At 42.0% G+C, this 17449-nt stretch overlaps 2 pseudogenes; one reads left to right on the plus strand and one right to left on the minus strand.

Annotated features, from left to right (window-relative positions):
* Positions 1–6423: 6423 nt before the first annotated feature.
* LOC148136229 (uncharacterized) lies at positions 6424–12436 on the minus strand (annotated as a pseudogene).
* A 451-nt stretch (positions 12437–12887) lies between these two features.
* On the plus strand, positions 12888–14176 carry LOC148136230 (uncharacterized; annotated as a pseudogene).
* Positions 14177–17449: the final 3273 nt, after the last annotated feature.

The following is a 17449-nucleotide window of genomic DNA, read 5'->3' on the forward strand; positions in this document are numbered from 1 at the left end:
GGATTCAGCCGATGACGACAACCATAGCTGTTCACAGGAACATGAAATCCACACTTTGCTCCTTTAAGATTGTTCCTAAAGTGCTGGAGAAACTTAGCAGCAGCTGTAGAGAAAGAAACAAGAGTTAATGTTTTGAGTCCAGTATGACTCTTCAGAAATAAACAGAAGGGGGAAATGATGTGTTTTATGCTGTTGAAAGAAGTGGGTCGGGGGGGGGGGGGCAGGCAAGTGTAACAGAAGAGAAAGTCAACAAAGATATCAAAGGTGAGGGAGGTTACAGATCAAATGTAACAAGGAATGTAAGGCAAAAGACAATGATAATAGCTGCAGAGAGAACAAAGATTGGGTGTTAATTATGGAATCAGTGTCAGTTCTAGGTGAATGCAACACCACGAAAATAAGAGGCAGGCACCGAGGGAATATATGTGTACATATATATTAAAATGAAGGTCAAGGTTCGAAATCTGAATTTGTTGAACTTAACATTGTGTTCAGAAACCTGTAAAACAACTAAGTGGAAAGCTGTTCTTCCAGCTTTCATTGAATTTCACTGGAAACTGCATCAGACCTTGCTCAGAAATGTAAGCATGACAGCAAGACAGTGTGTTGAAATGGTAATGGTCTCCCCATTGTAGAAAGACTACATTGTGAACCCATAGAATTCTAACAGGACTGAGAGGGTAGATGCAGTAAAGAATGTTCCTGATGACTGGGGAACAGAACCAGACATCACAGCTTAAGAATAGTGACAGGCCACTTAGGACTAAAATGAGATGGAATCTCTTCACTCAGTGGTGAGTCTATGGAATTCTCTGCCACACAAAGCAGTTGAGGCTGAAACATTGAATGTGTTCATGAACCATTTAGATATAGTTCTTAGGGCTAAAAGGATGTAAAAGTATGGGGAGAAAGAGGCAGGTTCAAGGTAGCATTAAATGATCAGCTGTGATCATATATAATGATGAAGGAGACTCAAAGGGCTGAATTGCCTTCTTCTGCTCCTGTTTTCTATGTTCCTATGAGCAGCGGATATAGTGGACTAGATTAAAGAAGTATCACTCCTTTACCTGGAAGGAGTATTTAGGGCCTTTGACTGTGAGGAAATGAAAAGGCAAGTGTTCCATCACCTGCAACTGTATGGTAAAGTGTGAGAGGGTTGAGTTGTTGGAGGTAAGAGGAATGCACCAGAATGTCACAAAGCAAATACTTACTTTAGAATACTGAAAAGAGATGAAAGGGGAAGATATATTTAGTGGTGGTATCATGCTGGAGGTGGCTAGGTCAGCACGGTGGCTCAATGATTTACTGTTGCCTCATTGCACCAGGAAGGATGTAAGTGCATTAGAATAGGAGATTTACTAGCTTGATACTTGGAATGAATATTCTTATGAAGATTGGTGGACAGACTGGGCTTGCTTCCACTAGAGTTTTCAAAGTTACATGATTGGATTGTCTGAGCTGCTGAATGGTCTTGACAAGGTGGATGTGGCAAGAATGCTTTTTTTTGTGGATGACATTAGCAGTCATTGATTTAAAATTAGCAGTCACCCATTCTTCCTGTGTGTGCATGGGCTTTCTCCCACAGAAGATGTATAGGTGAGGTGGATTGGCAATGCTAAATTAACCATAGTGTCCAGATATGTGTTGGCTAGATGAATTAGTTTTGTGAAATGCATGTTTGTAGTGTAGGGGGGCTGGGTCTGGATGGGATGCTGTTTAGAGTTGGTGTAGACTTGATGGGCCAAATGGCCTGCTTCCACACTTAGATGACATCCAAGGATCTGCCTGATCTGCTGTGCCTTTCCAGTACCACACTCTCGACTCTGATCTCCAGCATCTGCAGTCCTCACTTTCTCCTATAGGTGACATTAACCAATTTTTCATTATTTATTCAAACATTTAAAATTTTCCCCCTTTCCTTTAGTACATCTAATTTCTTTTAAGGTGAGGGGACTATAAAATTCCTCAGAGGTTCTATAAGGATTGAATTCACAAGTGCTGGTTTACAACATTTTATAGAGCTTTTACAAAACTTGAAAGCATTTTAAACTGTGCGGACAGTGTAACACTTTAAAAGGACTCTAAGCTGTTGACAGAACGGGCAGATGAGGTCAATGCAGAGAATTGTGAAAGACCATAGAGAGACATGTTGCACGCAAATTACAAGCTACCTTTAATTCAGATACTTAAGACATCTCAGACAAACAAGTACTGAATCAAACACCCTCCAGGTTTTCAGGAAGAGGTGGGCACTGTAGGTTGTGGAGGGTCTAATTTCCCTCTCCGATCCTATATTGATTTAGTCCCTGCTCTCCCCTCCACCTCTTTTGATCACTCAGCATTGCCCTTTGTTGAGAAGGGCTCTGCTTGTCACTGGCCACTTGGATGTTCCTTTTTTTTTGGTGGTGGGATATGATTAAAGATTTCTGCACTTGTTGTTGTTCACTGTGTCCTACAGCTGCACATACATGACAAAAAAAATACAATTTCTGAAACAATGAGTTTAACTTTATTGCACATAGCAACCAAAATAAGACCCCTCAAGTAGGCACAGAAGCGTAAACATGTACAGCAAAGAAACAGACCCTTCCATGCCGACCAGATATCCTAAATTAATCTTGTCCCATTTGCCAGCACTTGGCCCATATCCCTCCAAACCCTTCCTATTCATATACCCATCCAGATGCCTTTTAAATGTTGTAATTGTACCAGCCTCCACCACTTCCTCTGGCAGTTCATTCCATACATGCACCATCCTCTGCATGAAAAGGTTGCCCATTAGGTTCCTTTTAAAATCTTTCCCCCCTCACCCTAAATCTGTTCCCTCTAGTTCTGAACTCCCCCACCCCAGGGAAAAGACCTTGTCTATCCTATCAATGCCCCTCATGATTTTATAAACCTCTATAACGTCATCCCTCAGCCTCTGACGCTTCAGGGAAAACAGCCCCGATCTATTCAGCCTCTCCCAACAGCTCAAGCCCTCCAACTCTGGCAACATCCTTGTAAATCTTTTCTGAACCCTTTCAAGTTTAATATCATCCTTCTGATAGGAAAAAGACCAGAATTGCATGCAATATTCCAAAAGTGGCCTAAGCAATGTCCTGTACAGCTGCAACATGACATCCCAACTCCCATATTCAATGCTGTGACCAACAAAGGGAAGCATACTAAACGCCTTCTTCACTATCCTATCTACCTGCGACTCCACTTTCAAGGAACTATGTACCTGCATTCCAAGATCTATTTGTTAATCCTGACAACACAACTTGGCTATTACCCAATTAATGACAGAATTTAACTAAAATTCCAATCAACCAGTTTTGTCTCTAAGTATCCAGAATTTGATCCTTGTGCAGTGTTGTTCTTTGAAGCTCTGCTGCTGAATTGTTCTGGTGATGGATTCTTATACGTTTTTCCTCTTTCAAATTTGTGGTGTGACATATTGATGATTCAAAAGATTCTTCCATTCTCACCATTCCCACTTATGGAGACGTGAAGTCTTGTCAATTGCCTTCTCATCAGAAGTCGCTCCACTATTCCTTGTTACATTCGGTGTTAGCTGCCTGTTTGAAACAGCATGTCCTGCAAATAACTCCTTTACTTCAGGACATTCCTTCTGCAGGAAATTGTAACTGCCCTTGTGTCACGAGGCAGTGCGTTATCGAGTAGTGTGATCTCCTCTCTCCCAGGAAACAGTTTATTTATTTTGCTTTGATTCTTTCTTCCCAGGGATGGTTAATTAGCATGTTGCTTTTAATTTCTCAACAGTTTCCTTGTGTCCCTTTTGATCTTGGGAAAGTTTATTCCAGAAAGTTACTGCTGATACTTTAAATCCATGAAGTTATTAAATTGCTGAAGTCATAGAATGAATACAATAAAGAGGAACCTCCATTATCCAGCATTCGATTATCTAAATATTGGACTATTCAGCAAGATCGCAAGGTTCTGATGCTTGACAAAACTATGTTATCCAGCATTCGATTAACCGAAATTGGATTAACCAAATAAAATAATCTCCTCCTGTGTCCTTCGAATAATTGAGGTCCCTCCGTACTCCAAAAGATGTGCCAAAGCAGACAAATCTTGCTAAGGGAAGACAGCAGTTAAAAAAAACAAACATATTTGGCTTTATTAATGAGGGTATAAAGTATAAGAGCAAGGAGGCTTCAAATCATGATATACTACAATCAATGGACAAAGTGATTGATAGCAGCACCAGATCAGTGAGTTCAAATGTAAAGATATTTTACTGCAGTGAAACAGGCAACTGTTTAGGTCCAATAAAATTCATATCCTTAAGATGTACTTGCCATACAGCAAAGCTTCTTTAGATTGATACCTGAGATAGCAAGACTGTTGTAGGAAGATATTGATCCAAGTGGGCCTGAATTCTCTTTATATTAGAAGAATAAGAGGGAATCTAATTGATTTGACAGAGCTGGATGCAGAGAGAATGTTTTCCTTGAAGAGTCCTTGGCGCCAGAACATTAACACTGCTTTCTCTCAACTCAACCTGCTGAGTTTCCCCAGCGATTTTGGACTTTTATTCCCAGGTTGAGGAGTCTGGATACAAGGCTCATGATCCAAATTTAGGAACTTCTTCACTCAGGTGATGGTGAACTTGTAGAATTTTCTACCACAGAATGCTGTGGAGGCCGGGTCAATAAGTATATTCAAGAAAGAGACTGACACTTTTTTTTAAAGCTATTAAACGCATAAAAAAGATATGGAAAGAAAGTGTGAACGTAGTGTTGAGGGAGAGGATCAGTGGTGATCATACTGAATGGAGTAGGAAGGGCTCAGGGCCAGGGCATTGTGCGGATTTCCCTGAGCCCAGCAAGTGCCATGTCACCTTGGGCTACCTCTCAATATGGCGGCCAGACGTTAGTGCTCTATCTGCTAAGCAGCTGCTACCACTTCAAATACCGAGCCAACATCTTCCTATTTGGTCTTTACGTCTTCTTTGCCCCTTTGTGAATCCTCCCAATCCACCTGCCGGCACCATTCCCTCCCCCCGGGTAATCCGAGCACCTTCCACCTGCAGTCAACTGCACCGTCACATTTCAACACAAAATGGCGCCCAGGCAATTGACGGCCGCTTCGGACCAATAGGATGAGAAGGCGGGACTAAGGGCGAAAGCGCGTCATCATCCAACCAATCGGTGAGAATAAATGGGCGGAGCTAACCTGCATCTCCCTCATTGGCCGAAACTCTGTCTCATTTGCAAAGCTGATCGGTGTGAAACTTAAGGAAAAAAGTGGAGCCTTCTGTTTGTGGCTTTAAACAGATAGAACCTTGTGGGAGTGCAGCAAATACTTCACTTGTTACCGAAATGGGGCAGGCATGATGAAACAATGCACAATCAATTGAAGGGCTGATTTTAATTGAGTAAAGGACTAACTGAGCAAAGGGAGAACGCCCTCCTTTTCACAAAGAGAGTCCATTGTCTGGTAGAATCATAGTCATACAGCACAGAAGAGGTCGTTCGGCCCTCAGAGAAGGATAAGGGTAGGTTAGGAAGAGGGGTAATATTGTCACTATTCAGCAGAGATTATATAGGAACAACTGATCCCCGAATAATTTCTTATGGTATGTGTAGAAGGATGTGCAGAAGCAGATTTAAAGGAGGAATGGCAGGCGCAGGTACATCTACAACATTTAAAACACGTTTGGATAGTTAGATGAATCGATAAGATTTAGAGGATTATGGGCCAAATTCACATAAGTGGGACTTATTTACTTTGGGAAACTTGGTCGGTCTGGGTGAGTTGGACCAAAAGGTCTGTTTCTGTGCCGTCTGACTCTATAATGTAATTAATATATTAATTACATATTGTAAATCACATTGATATTGGGAGTACAGATGGGGAAATAGATCAGTGTTAGGCAGGAAGATTTGTGTTAATGTCATTCCTGAAAACAAAAAGAAACACTGATTTCTGTGATCGTGCAATCTCCTTGCTGTTAGTAAGACTATTGGATATCACAGGCATGTTAGAGGATAATGTATACAAGGACAAGTACACAATGTGCTGGAAACTCAAACAGACCAGTGTTGGTGGAGTTTTCACTACAGTAACAAATGTAGGAGAGTTAATAGTTTCTAATAGCTAATAACTACTTACACAATACTCATCACTCTTTCGACATGGTGACAAAAGTCACATCTACTTCCCCATAATAACCAGACCCACCATTGCCCCCTCATACAGTAACCTGGCCCAGTGCTCCCAATTCAGAGGATGACCTGACTTACGCTCCAACCTCATATGGTGACACGACCAACACACCTTTCTGTCTCAAAGTCTTTGAGATCTAGCAGACAATGTAGGGCTGTGTAGATGGTGACCATAATGAAGAGACAATTGTACAGTGGGTACTAAATTCTCCTTTCTGATGTCAAGGGCTGAGATGCATTGCACTTGTCAAGAGGGCAGTGAGAAAATTACAGACTATGTTTTTTCTTTAATAACAACAAACAAAATTCAGTCCTCACTTCTAGTCCTCATTTGTGACAAATTCCCTAAAAGTCAACACAGGCCCTCGATTAGAGTGTTGGAGTAGAAACTTCAGTTGTCACGACAACACTAGAACCAGAATGGGATTGAGATAATTGGAAATCTTCCAACTGACAACAGAGAACACGAGGGAGATAGCAGTAACCAGTAAAACCTTCAGCAGGTTTTTACAAGATGGATGAAAGCCTGGAGTTTAATATGGGAGAAGGAGAACTAGACAAAAATGGAAATAAATTTGAGTGAGAAAGTCTCAAAAAATGGCACAGTTGACAAAGGACATCTATCAGTCTCCTCTTATCATTGCAGAAATCAAGACACTGCAGCAAAACTGATTTACTCAACATTTGCACAGAGTATCAATGCTTACTCTAGCTATTGTATTATTAGTAACATCACCAGAAACAAACCCCAGTTGTCAGAATGAACAACATTAGTCCTGAATATGATTAACAACAACTTACAAAAGAATGCACTCCTTGCAGTCACTTGTGAACTCGTTGGTGTCTAATCAGGGTGGATGAACGAGTGAATTTCTTCCCACACATGACGCAGATGAATGGTCTATCCCCTGTATGAACTCTCTGGTGTGTCAGCAGTGTGGTTATCCCTTTCCACACACAGAGCAGGTGAATGGCCTCTTCCCCCTGTGACTCCGCTGGTGATTAAGTAGGTTAGACATCCAAGTGAACTCTTTCCCGCAGAAAGAGCAAGTGAAAGGTCTCTCCCTGGTATGGTTTTGCTGGTGCATCAATAGATCATTTCGAGTTTTAAAGTTTTTCTGACAGTCAGGACATTTAAATGGCCTCTTATCAGTATGAATACGTTTGTGTGTCAGAAAGTCAAATCGCGTGAAACCCTTCCCACAGATACAGCAGATGAATGGCTTCTCTCCAGTGTGACTGCGTTCATGGTTCAACAGATCATTTTTCCTTTTGTACTCCTTCTCACAGTCAGAACAATTAAAGAGTCTCTCCTCACTGTGAATAAGATGGTGTGACAAGAGATTGGATGATTTTGTGAAGCCTTTACCACACACCGAGCATGTGAATGCTCTCTCACCAGTATGAACTTGGTGGTGTCTTAGAAGGTGGGATAATTTGGAAAATCCTTTATCACAATTGGAGCAGTTGAATGGTCTCTCTCCAGTGTGATTGTGGCGATGAATATTCAGCTCTGACAAGTAAATGAATCCCTTTCCACAGTCCTCACGTTCCTATGGTTTCTCCCTAGTGATACTGCACTTGTGCTTTGCCAAGTTTAATGATCGGCTGAAGCCTCGTCTACACACAAAACATATGTATAGTTTCGCAACATATGCTGCGAACAGTACTTCCTGATTCCATGTTCAATGGTTGGGAATGTTCAGAGCCTAATGTGATAGTTAGTTTGAGATACCTGCCTACAAATTTTCCCTTTCTAACCTCCTGCAAAATGAATTAAAAACAGGATAAACACAGCATGAAAAACACAAAGGAGTGATTGTGAAATTGATTGAATGAATCCGTGGATCCAATATTAGGAAAAAGAAAAGCATGAAAACTGTCAGATTGCTATAAAGCCCAAGTGCGCCACTACTATCTAGCAACAAAGGGAAACTGCCTCTCAGTCTGGTTCGAAAACAAGAATGCAAGGCAATAGAGGTTCAAATGTAATGCAGTAGATTAGACAAACTTCACATCGGCAACATGACAATAACTTAAACAGAACTTGTCAAAGCTGCTTGGAGATAATAGTATTCCCAAATTCTTCAAGTCCAAACTACACTGGCTTGAATACATATTGTTAGCAATTCATCTTTATGTGTGCAAGTCCTGTAACACCTTACGTCAGGACATTGTTCAAAGAGTTTCACCACACATACTGCAACAATTCTATGAACATCACCTTTTCCAGGGGCAATGGGAGATTAGCAACATTTGTTTTCACTTTCTCTTCAAATGCAGGCTTCATTGGTATGATCAGAATTCATTGCCCATCCCTAATTACCTTCCTGAAGTTATTGGGGATTTGCTTCCTTGAACCACTGCACTGTGTACTGTGTAGGTACATTCAGAGTGGTGTTACTAAAGGAGTCTGACCTGACAATGGTGAGGGAATGATAGTGAAGGCAATATAGTTCCAAGTCATAGGGTATGAGACCTCTTTTCTTCCCTTATTCATTCACGTGAATGTGGGCCTTACTGGTTTGGCTAACATTCCTTGCCGATCTCTACTTGCCAAGAGGGCCATTAAGAGTCAGCTGGGGGTCATAAATTATATGTAGACCATGTATGAAGCAATTCCTGTTCACTGGTTTAGAGAGTCCGTGCACTTGCATTTTTTGTTCCTAATTTTATGGATTTCAATCCAGTAGCTACATATGGCAAAAGCAATCACTATTCATTATGATTTTCATTAGCAGCAAAACTATCACTAGTGAAAAAGTGCTGGGACAAATGTTAAAGATGTATGTCCACTGGACCTGATGGGATGCATCCTTGAATATGAAAGGAATTAGTTACACAGATAGTGGATTCACTGGTAATAATCTTCCAAGAATCCTTAGATGTTGGAAAGGTCCCAAAAGATTGGAAAACTATCAACATCACTCTTTTATTTAAAATGGAGATACAGATAAATAGTTAGCTTAATGTTTGTTATTGGTATAATGTTGGGAGCTCATTATAAAAGGATGTCATTGTAGAGCATTTAGAAATACATTATGTGCTCAAACTTCATGAAAGGGAAACATGCTTGATAAATTTACTGGAATTATTTGAGGAGATTACAAGCAGGATAAAGGTGAAGCAGTGTATTTGGATTTTCAGAAGGTGTTGATAAAGTACCACATGTTAGTCTACTTAATAAGGTAAGAGCCCATCATGCTTGAGGTAGTATGGATAGAGAATTGACTAACTAATTGAATACAGATAAGATGGCATTTTCAGGATGGTAACCAAGTGGATCAGTGCTGTGATACAATCATTTCGAATATATATTAATGATTTGGATGAGAAAAGTAAATTACTAGAGCCAAGTTTACAGATGACTCAAAAATTGGTGGGAAGACAAGTGGTGAGGATGGCACAGAGTCTGCAGAGGGATATAGACAGGTTAGAACATTATGTAGGAAAATGAGAGGCTTTGGACTTAGGAAGAACAGAGGAGCTGAATATTATTTAAAATGGAGAAAGATGCAGAAAGCAACAGAATAGTGAGAATTTGGGAATCCTCATCCAAAAATCACAAAAAGCTAACATCCAATTTCAGTGGGTAATAGGGAAGGCATATGGAATGTTGGCTTTAATTTTAAAGGGACAGGAGTGAAAAAAAGTACAGAAGTTCTGCTAAAAAAAACTTTTGCACTACTCACACCAGGGATAGAATACTGTGAACAGTTTTGAGCTGCTCATCTAAGGAAAGATATACCGACATTGCAGGCAGGCCAGAGAAGGTTTACCAGTTATAAAGGGACTATCTTATGAGGAGAGGTTAAGTAGGCTACACTCGTTGGAACTTAGAACGAAAAGCAACCTTATTGAAAGATTCAAGATTCTCCAGGGACTTGACAGGTAGATATACAAAGATTTCCAATTTTGGGAGAGTCTAGAACCAGGCAATAATCTGAAAGCAGGGATGGCCCATTTAAAACCGAGCTAAGGAGGATCTTTTTCTGAAGGTAGTGAATATGGAATTCTTTAACAGAAGAGGGCTGTTGAGGCTGGATCGTTAAGTATAATCAAAGCTGATTTTTAATTAGAAAGGGAATCCAAGAGTTACGAGGAACAGACAAGTAAGTGGAGCTAAGAATGACCAGATCAGTTTTGACCTCACTGAATAGCAGATCAGACTCGATGGGCTGAAGAGCCTACTTCTCCTGTTACGTCTCCTGATCTAACCTGTCCCACCATTCACTGCAGTATAGCAGCAACGCGCATGCGTAGACTCCGACACAGGAGCATGCGCAATAGGAATGATGCCAAGCGGCAGCAGTTCCTTTGTCACCTCTGCAGCCGGTAAAGAGGCGGTAATGCGGGCGGAGTGATGGAGGACGACGGGTGAACCAAAATGTTTATAAACATTTGATATAAGCCACAGGCCACGGATATCGCCTCACAGGTCCGACGTTTTCAGCTCCCGAGCTTTTACCCCAGTAACAGTCCTCTTATAGCGGCTGCCATCTTGTATCAGCGTGGAGCGCATGCGCACTCCCCCCCATGCTGTTGTGGCGGGGCATCAGAACTCTGTTTTTTAACTGGGTCCTAGTGCTCTGGGGAGGTTCTGGGGATTCGAGGGAAACGAGTTTTTGAATAGCTTCACTCACGCCCAGTCGCTGGTCGTGTTCGAATTCAAGAGAAGTCTATGAACCATCTATGTATTCAGTATGAGAGGTTGTAGGCACAGTATGGTTACTTGAGTGGGCTGCTCTATCACTTTGTGTTGCATTTTACTACCAGGCCCCTTTTGAACAGTGTGGAGGGGGAGGGGGATCAGGGAATCTTCTCCTGGTCTTTTGAAAGAACAAGTTGTAGAACCAGGATGAACAGGGCATATTGGGATTGGGGGCTGTATGCAAGAGCAGAAGTAATAAAAAGAAAAAGTGCTGGCGAAACTCAGTCGTTCTGGTCTCATCAACATGAGAAACAGAGTGAATGTTTCAAGTCCAATGTGACTCTTCTTCTGAAGTGAGTGACAGGGAAAAAAAAGCAACAGGGAAAAGAAAGCAACAGGTTTAGGCCATTTAGCTGTGAGTTATTTCTGCTATTCAGTAAGATTCTAGCTGGTTTGGTTATTTCCATTGGCAAAATCTTGCCTGAATCTCTCCATAAGAGTCTACCAGCTTCTCTTCCGTGTCAGGGTGGTCATGGGGAGGAAGCAACTGATATATTCCACATAGCTGGCTTTCTCTGGCTGCAGAGTTTTTTTTTCAGGAATGCAAAAGTTGCTGGCTGGACCAGAATTTATTGCTCCTCAGAATGGTGGTGGTTAAATGCTTCATTGAACTATTGCAGCACCCACTTTTTGTTTTCCAATCATGACATGTGGGCCAGCAGTTATTGCCATTGAGTAGCTTGCTATGGCTGCTTTAAAGTGCAGCTAAGAGTCATCCACATTGCAGTGGGTTTGGAATCACACGTAGGCCACAGGCGGTGTAAGGATAACAGGTTTCCCTAAGCAAACCAGATTGGTGCCCTTAGGCTGCCTCGTAATTAAAGATTTTTTTACTGAATTCAAATTCTCACATTTGCTGTGGGGAATTCAAACCCATCACACCTCGTCCATCAATCTGGGACTCTGGATTGTTAATTAGGACGGTGATATTATTGCTGGACTATTAAACCAGAGACTCAGGAATGTCCTGGGCACTCACATTCAAATCCTGCCACAGCAGATGGTGGAATTTCCATTCAGTTAAGAAAGAATAAGAGTCTAATAATGACCGTGTATCGATTGTCAGGAAAAGCCCATCTGGTTCACTAAAGTCCTTTTGGAGAAGGAAAGAGCCATCTTTACTTGGTCTGGCCTACATATGACTCCAGGCCCACAACAATGTGGTCAACTCTTTACTGTCTTTTGGGCAGTTAAGGGATAAACAATAAAAGCCGGCTTAGCCAATGATACCCTCATCATGTGAATGAATTTTTAAAAAATAATTACAATTACCACAGGATCACGACTTTCCCTGCTGTGTTGGAGGCAGTTCCAGTATTTTGCGGCATGGGGTAAGGTTAGATTGCCAAGTCTGGCTGGTGTGTGGCTTGGATGGGAACTTTCAAATTATGGTGTTCCTACATACCCACTGCCTTGTGCTAACTGGAAATGACATTCTGGTTTCATTGGGAACATTCAAAGGTGGGCAGAAATGTCTTCTCTCAGAGAGTAGTGAATCTGTGAAATTCTTTACCACGCATTCTTTAAAAGCTGTTGAGTCTGGGTCATTATTAAAGGTTGATCTAGACCGATTTTTAATCAGAAAGAGAATTTAAGGTTATGGGCATATGGCAGTAAAGTTGAGGACTTTCAAATCAGCCATGAGCTCATTGAGTGGTGCAGCAGACTCAAGGGACCAAATATGCTATTTCTGCTTTTATAGCTTATGATTCCCTTTTATTGTCTCTTGTTCAGTTTGCTTTCTTGCTGATTTTGGATTCTTTTAGTTTGATTTGACCGCATATTCAGGGAAATGAGTGGGACTAATGTTCCATCGAAAGTTGAATGGTCTAATCTGAATTGCTGACCTGGACTGATAGTGATACTGACGTCTCTGTTTATAGGGGATTAGAAGGAAATGATTTGTAGACTGGAAAATCAAAGCAAACATCACATCAATATCACGGTTACTGGATTCATCAGAGTCTGAATATCATCAGCCTAAGAATGTGGAAGAAATGTTTGTTCCATCTCTGGGAAAAGATTTCAAACGCCAGTGTGACTGGAAAGACACCACGCACACCATTCGCAGTGGGAAGCATCTGCGCTTATTCTGTGTGATTTTCAACTGATCGTCCAACCTGGAGAGACACAAGGACACCCGCATCACAAAGAAACCGTGGAAATGTGGGGACTGTGGGAAAGGATTCAGTTCCCCATCGCAGCTGGAAGCTCATCGACGGAGTCACACGGGCGAGAGACCGTTCACTTGCTCCGACTGTGGGAAGGGCTTCACTCTATCATCCAGCCTTCAATTACACCTCCGGGTTCACACTGATGAGAGGCCTTTTAAGTGCTCTGTGTGTGGGAATTGCTTTAAAATCTCCCCAGACTTAATTAAACACCAGTTGGTTCACACTGATGAGCGGCCATTTGCTTGCTCTCGCTGTGAGAAGAGATTCAGACAATCCTCTCACCTCATTCAACACCAGCGAGTTCACACTGGGGAGAGGCCGTACATCTGCTCCATGTGTGGGAAGGGATTCACTTCTTCATCCAACCTGGTGACACACCAACGGGTTCATACAGGGGAGAGGATATTCACCTGCTCTGTGTGTGGGAAGGGATTTTCTCAGTCATCCAATCTGCTGAGACACCAACGTGTTCACACTGGGGAGAGGCCGTTCACCTGCTCCAAGTGTGGGAAGAGATTCGCTCGATCAGCTCACTTGCTAACACACCAGCACGTTCACAAGTGACTGTCAGGATTGGATTCTGCTGTGGATCACATCCTGTATCTGTTGTTGTTCAGAATTCCTGTGACTGGGCTAGATATAATGTTCTGTGTATCTATCAAATAAATCAGTTTTGCTGAAAGCAGATGATGTGTTGTCGAACGCAAGAGAAAAGCGGGAGTAAACTGTGCAATCTCTTGAGCTTGTTCTACCATTCCACATGATCATTGCTGATCTGCATCCTCAACCTCTGCTTCCTGCCTGTTCCCCCTATCCCTCAGTTCCCTGAGGGACCAAAACCGTACCGCACTTTTCAATATCTTCAGTGATGGAAACAGGACATTTACAGCACAGAAATGATGCCCCCATGCCCTTTTCCAGTCTATTCCCACTTCTCAACTCCTGATTTGTAATCCAGGAGATCAAAAATAACTCCAGCGTGTTTCAAATGTTAGGAGAGTTTCTGCCTCACCTATCCTTTCAGGCACAAGTTCCAAATCCCTGTTGTCCTCCAAACGAAAGCATTTCTCAACTCTCATCTAAACATACCTGTTATTGACCTCGCTGCTCAGGTAGGAATGGATGGGGAGGAATTCTCCAATCTCCTAATGATTTTGTCCACCTTAATTGAATCTCCTCTCAATATGTTTCAATGTAAACAGCATCAGCTAAAATTCTGAGTCTGTCAGCAATTCTAATAAATCCCATCCATACTCTTTCTGGAGCATTCTTGCTATGGTAACTGGAACCAGATGCTATTCTCCAGCTGTAGCCTGACAAGTATTTTGTACACTTTGAGCAGATTCTCCCTGCTGTTTGAAACCTCAGCTGATAAAGGACAAGGATAGTTATGGCAGGTGCCAGCATCAATCACACTCTCAGAACAATTTAAAACAAATTTGATACACATTTCGAAGCAAATGGACTGATGAGTGATAAATGGCAAGGTTTTGTGTGGGGTGGTTGTGCTTCATTCACTTGATTGAGTTATTTGAGGAGGTGATGAAGATGACTGATGAGGGAAAAGTGATTAATGTCCTTATGGGCTTCAATAAAGCCTTTGACGAGGTCCCTCAAAAGGTGAAATCACATGGTAACGGGTGAGCTGGCAAAATGGACACAGAACTGGCTGAGTCATAGAGGACAGACGGTAGCGGTGGAAGGATATTTTGCAGAATGGAGGATTGTGACTGGTGGAGTTCCACAGAGACCCATGCTGGGACCTCTGCTGTTTGTGGTCGACATAAATAATTTCGAGAAAAAAGTGGCCAGTCTAATTAGTAAGTTTGTGGACAACACAAAGATTGGTGGAGTTGCAGATAGGACGATTGTCAGGGGATGCAGCAGGACATAGGTCAGTCAGCGATATGGGCAATAAAATGGCAGATGGGGTTTAATCCATACAAGTCATGTATTTTGGAAGGTCAAGTACAGGTGGAAATTATACAGTGAATGGCAGAACCCTTGGAGATATTGATATGCAGAGGCATCTGGGTGTATAGGTCCACAGATCACTGAAGGTGATAGCACGGGTATGTAAGATAATAAAAAATGGCCTATGGCATGCTTGCCTTCATTTGGAGGGGCATTGAGTATAACGATACGGAAGTTATGCTCCAACTTTATGAACTTCAGTTAAGCCACATTTGGAATATTGCGTCCAGTTCTGGTCACCACACTACCAGAAGGATGTGGATGCTTTTGAGAGGGTACAGAAAAGGTTTACGAGGATGCTGTCTAGTATGGGGGGTTTTAGCTATGAAGAAAGGTTGGATAGATTGGGTTTGTTTCCACTGAAATGCACGAGGTTGAGCTACAGATAGAAGTTTATAAGATTGCAAATGAAGTTTAAGAGAGTGGAAAGTATGAGGCTTTTTCCCAGGGGGAAGAGGTACATTGTAAGGGGACACGTGTTCAAGGTGCAGGAGGTGATGTTTAAAAGAGATGTGTGAGGCATGTTTTTCACACAAAGGGTGGTGAGTGGCTGGAAGGCGCAGCCAGTGGAGGTGTTGGAAGCACACACAATAGCTGCATTCAAGAAGCACCTGGATGAATACATGAATAGGAAGGGAATAAAGAGATACGGACCCTGTAAGTGAAGTTAGTTTTGGCAGATTATATCACCACAGGCTTGGAGGGCTGAAGGATCTCTTCCTGGGCTGGATTGTTCTTTGTTCTAAAATTTCTTCATATGGCCCCTTACAGCTTATCTATCAGGCATCATGAGATGAACTCTTCAAAGTTTCTCTGTGGCACTGCTGCCTCTCAGCGCCAGAGATATGGGTTCAATTCCCGCCTCAGGCGACTCTCTGTGTGGAGTTTGCACATTCTCCCCATGTCTGCGTGGGTTTCCTCCGGGTGCTCCTGTTTCCTCCCACAATCCAAAAGTGTGCAGGTTAGGTGAGTTGGCCATGCTAAATTGCCCGTAGTGTTAGGTGAAGGGGTAAATGTAGGGGAATGGATCTGGGTGGGTTGTGCTTCGGCGGGTCAGTGTGGACTTGTTGGGCCGAAGGGCTTGTTTCCACACTGTAAGTAATCTAATCTAATCATGTAATGTAATCTAATCTAATCTTAGTTTCCTGTTATTTATAGTGTATTCCCTTGCCTTATTTTTTTTTCAGTACAAACACTGTTCCTCACACTTTCATTGCAACAGGCGTAGGACATTCAGCCACTGGAGCCTGTTGCGCCATTCAGTGACATCATGGATGAACCCTGGCCAACTCCATTTGTGACCTTTGGCCCATATCCCTTCATACCTTTGCTTAACAAAAATCTATCTCAAATGTAAATGTAACCAAAGTGGCATCAACTGCCATTTGTAGAAGAGTATTCCAAACATTGATCATCCTTTATACTGCACATAGAAGTGCATCCTAACATCTGTCTTGAACAGTCTGACTCTCATTCTCAGCCTATGACCCCCCCCAGTACTCGAATCCCTGACTAGTAGAAATAGTTTATCTGTCTTTTCATGTTAATATCTTAGGCTACCCTTTAACCATCCAAATTCTGGAAACAAAACATGTCCAATCTGTGTACTCTCTCCTCATAAGTTAAACCCTGAAGTCCAGTTATCATTCTTGTAAACTATGTTCTATTCCCTCCAAGGCAAATATAGCCTTCCTAAACAAAACCAGAAATTGCTGGACAAACTCAGCAGGTATGGCAGACTTTGTGGAGAGAAAGCAGAGTTAACATTTCAGGTCCAGTGATCTTTATTCAAATCAAAAAATCTGTTGCTTTTCTCCAGCAATTCCTGTTTTTCATATTTCCAGTATCTGCAGTTCTCTGTTTTGTATCCTTTCTAACAATATCTGCTCACAATACTCCAAGGGAGGTCTAACCAGAGTTTTATACAACTGCAGCATAACTCCTACATCCTTGTACCCCAGTCCTCTAGATAAAACAGTGACCCTAGATGGGAAGATATTATCATTAGGCTGTTAATTCAGAAACTCGGCTCTGGGGACTGGGTTCAAATCCCACCGTGGCAGATTGTGGAATTAAAATTCAATCAAAAAGAATCTTGAATTAAGAATCTACTTATGATAATTAAATCATTATCAAGTATCAGATAAACCCTAATTCACTAATGTGCTTCAGGAAAGGATATCTGCTTTCCTGAACCTAGTCTGGCCTACATGTGACTCCAGATCTGCAGCAACGTGGTTGACTCAATTTCCCTCTGAATTGGCCTTGCAGTTGTACCAATCACGACAAAGTCTCAAAAAAAATGAAACCAACCAGACCACCTGGCACCAGAAAAGACAATGGCAGAAACATCCCTGTCAACCCTGCAAAATCCCCTTACTAACATCTGGGGGCCTAGTGCCAAAATTGGG

This window comes from Chiloscyllium plagiosum, unplaced genomic scaffold (genome assembly GCF_037043375.1).
Source record: "Chiloscyllium plagiosum isolate Xiang-an unplaced genomic scaffold, Cpla_swu_hap1 HiC_scaffold_46, whole genome shotgun sequence".
NCBI classification, from domain to species: Eukaryota; Metazoa; Chordata; class Chondrichthyes; order Orectolobiformes; family Hemiscylliidae; genus Chiloscyllium; species Chiloscyllium plagiosum.